At 30.0% G+C, this 6753-nt stretch overlaps 1 long non-coding RNA gene across 1 annotated transcript; it reads left to right on the plus strand.

Annotated features, from left to right (window-relative positions):
- The first annotated feature begins 2543 nt into the window (after window positions 1-2543).
- On the plus strand, window positions 2544-3901 carry LOC106642743 (uncharacterized). The gene is made up of 3 exons (XR_016293130.1): window positions 2544-2806; window positions 2898-2957; window positions 3551-3901. It is a non-coding gene; the product is annotated as an uncharacterized LOC106642743 (long non-coding RNA).
- The last annotated feature ends 2852 nt before the right edge of the window (window positions 3902-6753 follow it).

Genomic DNA, 6753 nt, shown 5'->3' on the forward strand with positions numbered 1-6753 from the left:
CTCCATCATTTTTAACACAAACGCTGTCAGCAACTAAAATATCGCACGATAAGCTTTTGCTTAAACACTTGTTTTTTGGAGCTTCATGAGCAACGATATTGTTGAAACTTTCGTTTGGCTGACTAGATGCTGATACAGAGAACTTATGAGCATTAATTGCATACTTTTCGAAAAATTTTACAAGCGACTCGTACAAAGATTGCTCAGAAAAAGTCAAGCTGTGTTTGTTTTCGTTAATGCACCAATCACCACAGTTCTCGTGCCTTCCAAATAGGTGATCAGCAAGCTTTCTCAATACTTGAGCTAAATTTTCGCTGTTTCCTCGATTTTAAGCAATTGCATAAGTAAAACACTTCTTAACGTGTGCAATAGCTCCAGGTCTATTCAGTTGCTTATGATGAGCTCGCATTTTGTATAGTTCACCCGTAAAATTTTTTACTAGGTGGTTTCTATCAGCTAACCTATGAATATATACATCTAGTTTGTCGTTTCTTACAGCAGAAATCATACTACTATCTTCGTCTCCAACAATTACTCGAACTTGCAGATTAGTATCTTCTAAGATTTTACTATGATTGATTAACTGAACTCCTGCATCAGCTTCCATCGCTTTTGCACTTCCGCGGAAGTTAAGCCGGCAATCGTGATCATCTTTCTTACGCCCAAGATCACATTTGGCACATTTACGGTTTCTCGTTGTTAAATCAAAAATTGTTTTTGATAGATAACCGATGATGCAACTATAGCCTTTTAAGCTATCATAGCTGCGTCCATTTTCTCGTGTACTCCAGCCTGTGTCAAAAGATACTATAATATTAACAGAAGCGTCTACAGTGATGTTCAATAGAATATTTTGCCCCAGGAAATTTTCCTTGTTTTCTATACTTAAACTCTGTACACATAGTTGAGGATTACGTGGAGTGTCTTTTTTTCTGTTGGGATTGGATTTCTGGATGTACAAAGAAAAAGAATTATGTCTTGGAGTATCTTCTTTGTCAGGATTAAAATTCTGGAGGCACAAATGAGGATATAGTACGTCATCGACGATGTTTTGTGGTCTGTAGTACGAGATGGCAGTATTTAATTTCAAGTAAATACATTTCATTAATGTATATTTATTATAAGAAATTATTAAATGTAAAAATAGTTCATCAAATATAAAAATAGTTTTCTGCATGAATAAAGATTTGACAATAAATTATGCTTAAATACTCCATAGGAGTTAATTTTAAATGTATGCAACAAACAAATAGAAATAACAAGCAACTAAAAAGTATTTAACAAAAAAAAAAAAAAAAATCAACTTTGTAATAGTCTACTTGACTCTTCTGCAGAGCTTACACTATAGTAATAGAGTAAAAGTGACTAAATTAAAAAAGTCTTACAAAGTAAAATACAAATCATCGCCATTATTAAGTACTAAAATCTTTTCGTCCATCGCTGCTCTTCTACAACTATTTTTTGCTTTAATTTCAATCGATGTCCCAGCCAGGTTTTCATACCGTCGATAAACACTCTCAGAAATAACTGGTATATTGGCACAGGCAAGAATTTTATTCAAACTAGTTTTTCCTATACCGGAATAAACAACTCCTGCAATTTAATATTATTTAGTAAGAATGACCTTTTTCCCACAAATATACTGTTAAAAACATAAGATTTAAAAGACATGCAATTTAAACAAATTACCTAGTATAAAAGCCTTGTTGGTTTCAGAACACTTTTTATCAATTTTACCAGTCTCAACACGAATTTCTTTCTCACATGTTGTACAGAGAACCATTAGTGTAGAGTAAAATCCCATACGGTTTTCATTAACAATATTCTGTAAACTCAAAATTCCTTGACAGTCTCAACAATCTAGATTTTTTCCTAATTCAACCAAATCAACGATTCTTCTTTTTTCTTGACTCTCTTTTATGTGTACAAACGGTTTTTTTGCCTCAAATACGTTTTGATTATTTTCTAAACTTATGAATCCTTCCTTTAAACAACTTTCTCCTACTTCTGTTGGTTTAGCAACTTTTGATCTTCCTTTCTGTGCACATAATTATTTACGAATCACTGTTTTCTTTGCTTCATTCATACGATGTACACAAGTACTGTATTTCTTACCTAACTTTTTTGTTACAAATTTTCCGTTCTTCAATCTTAGATTATTCATATTTATTTGCAAAATAAACCGGCTGAGCACAAATTAAGTAATACGATAACCTAAATTTAAAAAAAAAGGTAAACAAAAATAATATACATGTATGTATACATATACATATATATGAAAATACAACGTTGCCCGATTTCGTCAAGCAGCGCAGACAGCCAATTTTTGCTCTTCTGCGCATGAAAACAGACGAGTGGTACTCAACCATTTCTACTTTAACTATACAGTAATATTATACGCAGTAATCTTCGTTCTCACTGAGCACGACTGCATCTTGTCAACTACCTGAAATAATGATGACGCTACACCCAATGTACGCACAGGCAAGTAGAACACTGTAAACCACGTCAGATGCACCTTGGGCTTTGTCGGAGCATTGAGGCACTGATTGAAATTTTATTAATATTGCCGAATCTAAGTAAGTGTATTTGAAAAATGGACGACTATGATGCTAGGATATTTGAAGAAATAGAAGAAAAACGTAGACTAGACATGGTATGGAAGTTTGGTGGTAAAAAAGGTGTGGATTATGAAGGCTACGATGATTAAGAAAGCCATCCCTCTATTGTTCCCTGCAGCACATTGAGTCAGCCTGCATTTTTATATATTAAACTTAGTTATGACTCTCGTACTTTAACTAACCAGGTGCATACAGTATTATCTTTGATAATAAGTTTAATTCATTTTGTACTTCATTTACAGTAAAATTTAAATTTGTCAAATGGACTTTTTATAGGAGAAATTTGTATGCCGCCTGGACTGCACGATGTACAACAAAGATAAGATTATTGTTAAGGTGAGTAATTATTCAAAATTTTTTTTTTTATGCAATAAGCACTTAGTATATATATAAGTGGTTAAATAAATATCATTCAAGTAAAATAATTAATCATGTAAATTGTATCTAAGAAATTAGCTAAACTAATATTTATTAGTCAAATTATTATACATTGACCTCTTTTTATCTAAATTGCGCTATGTTTTTTTTTTATAGAAACGTCGCGCTTTTTTTTAGAGCAAAAATCGCTGGAGTGCAAAAAACTTTGTCAATTTTAAATTACAAAGCAGTGAAAAAAGTTATCCGATTCGGCCAGGAGTCGAACCTGGGCCTTCTTTTTGCCGGGGAGAAGCGGATAACTTTTTTCACTGTTTTGTAATTTTTAATTGACAAAATTTTTCGCATTCCAGCGATTTTCACTCTAGAAATAAGCGCGACGTTTCTATAAAAAATATACATAGCGCAATTTACATAAAAAGAGGTCAATGTATAATAATTTGACATAATACTTACCCATCGAGTAATAACATTAATATCTATAATATTTATTAGATTTTTTCAACACAAAAGCATTAAATCTCTTAATAAATCTTTACTTTATTTGTTTGTAGGTTTTAGGCAGGGACATTATTGTTGAGGCACCACCAGAAGAACAGCACGAGAAGAGCTTGTATAAGAAGTTGAGTGTTTGTGACTCATTCGATTCGGAAAAAGCCGAGGCATTGTTTAGTTCAGATAAAGCTTTAACTATATATGTTCCTTGCTATAATAAAATGGCAGTTGACGATAAAAGATCTAGCAACATCGAAGAAACTGGTAAATCACTCAACAAAGAAAAAAAGGAAATCCAAGAAGACAATTGATGAACGAATGTTAATATATCATTTGATGTACGGATAATTATCAAAAAAATTTTCAAGCAATGAAAAGTTTCTTTAAAAACTTAAATACCAATTAAAATATAAATCACTTTTAGCTTATAAGAATCAGGTTATTAATTTATAAGTTATCGTATGCTTCTGGTTTCAAATCCAAATAGATAGTTGGTGTTTTTTCTAATGACCATAGATTAACTTTTTGTATAGAAATAAATTGACTTCGTATTAACTCGTGCAAAATATTCTAGTAAATTTAGTATTTCTTACTTTAGTTAAAAATTGGTACTAAAAAATTTTGTATAAATATACACGAAAAAAAAGGTTTTTATTAACAAAAAAAGTTTAAAACTGTCAAGATTCAATTTTAAATAAACAGGTTATGACATAATCAAAACAGAAAAACGGCTAAATTTTTAAAGTAACAACGGGCAGCAAATATTTGTTACTTTGGAAAGTAAATTTATATATTAATAAATGAAACATTAGTTGAAAATACAAGAATTTTTTTGCTCTAGTGAATATTATGGAAAGTAACAGTGCCAGGCAGAAAGACGATTATTTTATTTTTTTATCAATTGCCTTGGTTTCGCAATAAAAATAAAAAAAGATTTAAACTATTGTAAAACAACGATGTTTTGTCAGGTGATCGTCATCTGATTTGCGTTTTTGCTTATGTTTTGTATTTATAAGTTTGTTAATCTTACTTTATTTACCTTAATTTTCAGAAGCCAATTTTTTGGTGTGTTAGTTTAAAAAAGGGCCAGGAAAAACTTTATCAAGATGTATAATAAAACTCCCTTGCAACTTTCACTCATTAAGCTTAGCTTGTACTGTTGGATTGATTATTGTGTACTATATGAAAAGAATTTTTTGTAAAATACTTACAATCTAAAAATATAATCTGAAAAGAAAATCTGAAAGAACTTCATGATTGTTTTTGTTATAAGCTCGTTTCCCTACTCTTATTACATATGATCTGTGTTTTCCCTAAAATATGGGTGCCGTACATTAATACCTACAGAATTTGTAGTAGTATTTTCAAAAACAATCTATGCTATGATTTAACTTTTTCGGGCACTGTTTGGGTTTCTTACCTTATGAAATAATATTAAGAATGTCAATATACGTAAGCTAGAAATTTAAGACTTATGAAAAACAATATTTAAAGTTAGGTGGAGAATATCGATTGTCTTGGGAGAGTTTACAAAATTTTTTGACTCCTTTTCTGCTTTGCTGTGTACTAACAGAACTTCGCATTTTTTTGCCTAACTTATATCATTTGTTTTTGACAAAATATTTAATTATTATGTTTTTTTTTTTAACTGCTAATTTTAAATATAAAGTTGCACACAGCAGTTAACTTTTGACATTTTTGAATTACCATTAAAAAAATTATTTTGATGAAGTCAAAATGGTTAGTGATACTTTTTTACATCCAATCTCCAATCCAATATTTTTTATGCCATCCCGAGCTTTGTTCTCTTTGTACATAAATATTAGTACTCCTTTTTTAAAGTTTTAAGCGAAAAATTATCAAAAAATAAATTAGATTGTATAATGTTGTTTTCCGTATATTGCGTGCTTATCAAAGCATCACCTGATACACATCATGCAGATTGTACGTAGAATTTATTGAGCATGAGAAAAGGGAATTCAGTTTTTTCCCCAACTCAATATTAACATTTTTATATATTTTATATAACAAGGTTGATACAGATTATATATCAGAGAGCAATAACATGTTAAAAAAAGGTTCATACAAATGTGGGTACCAATATTTAGTTCCTTGTATGCAGAAGATGTCAGAGAGAATATAATTATGGAGATTTCAATTTCGTATTTTTTTTTCTACCTTTATATGCGTGTAGAGAAAAATGGGTTGTTTGCCAAGATTTTTCTCTTTTCATTTTTTGCTGTACAACGTAAAATTTTAGAGTTTTTATTCGATTTTATGTAATATTTGACATTTTTTTGGTAAGCTAAATAAAAAATATTTTGTCAAAGTGAAACGTAAGTATTAACTATCAAATGAAAAATTTAAGTGCCTTGTGGTACTTTTGAAATCAGTGTTTGACCTTAAACCATTTGTGTAAGATAATAGTACATGTTCATCATTCCAGACATGGATAAGTTTCTCAAAAATTATTTACAATTGAGTTTAACTTAGGCTCATGCACATTCCTTTATTTCTTAAAGAAATTTAAATCAAAGCAGTTGTGTCTATGCCAGCATTTCTTCTAAAAATCAATACGTAGAAATCAAGTTAAATATGTACAAAATACTTATTTTTATGATGGCTTGCTGGTATAGGCTTGAATAAAGAGTTAAAATCCCTCATCAAAAATTTTATTTATTCAATACATATTTGTGTTCTTTACTAACGGTACTTAGTCAGAAATCTTATTCTAAAAGAAATTATTTTCTGAAAGAATATTATAACCTTTTTTTCAGAAATTCTCTAAAAAAAAAGAAATTCTGAAAGTGAGTTTTATCCGTCACTGTTACAGTGTTCTAATTTTTGTGCATAAATATGGTCTATGTTGTACTTATTTATTAAAAATATAACATTATTTTTTAGACACTTAGCGTTTTAAAAGATAACAATGTAATAGTTAAAATTTAAATGAGTATATACAATAAGTAGACAAAATGCAATTTGTGCACTGTTAAATGTCAATTTGGTTAGAAAGATTCATTTCCTATCAGAATAGGCCAGCGTTTATGTTTGTGAGTCATGTTTCCGTTGCAGTGTAGCTACGAGCGACTTGCAGGTGAAAAATCTCTCTTAAGATGCACGTTGCTCCATGCTTTGACGTTTTCTAAATCAGTTGAAAAAAATTCCTAAGGAAAAAAAAAATTAATGAAGACATGAAAAATAAATCTTAATTATTAGAAGTATGAAATGTATGTAGCTTAGACTAGGCTCTTTGTGTTCA

This window comes from Copidosoma floridanum, unplaced genomic scaffold (genome assembly GCF_036245765.1).
Source record: "Copidosoma floridanum isolate Cflo_tuat_1 unplaced genomic scaffold, Cflo_Japanese_pri ptg000020l, whole genome shotgun sequence".
Classification (NCBI taxonomy): Eukaryota; Metazoa; Arthropoda; class Insecta; order Hymenoptera; family Encyrtidae; genus Copidosoma; species Copidosoma floridanum.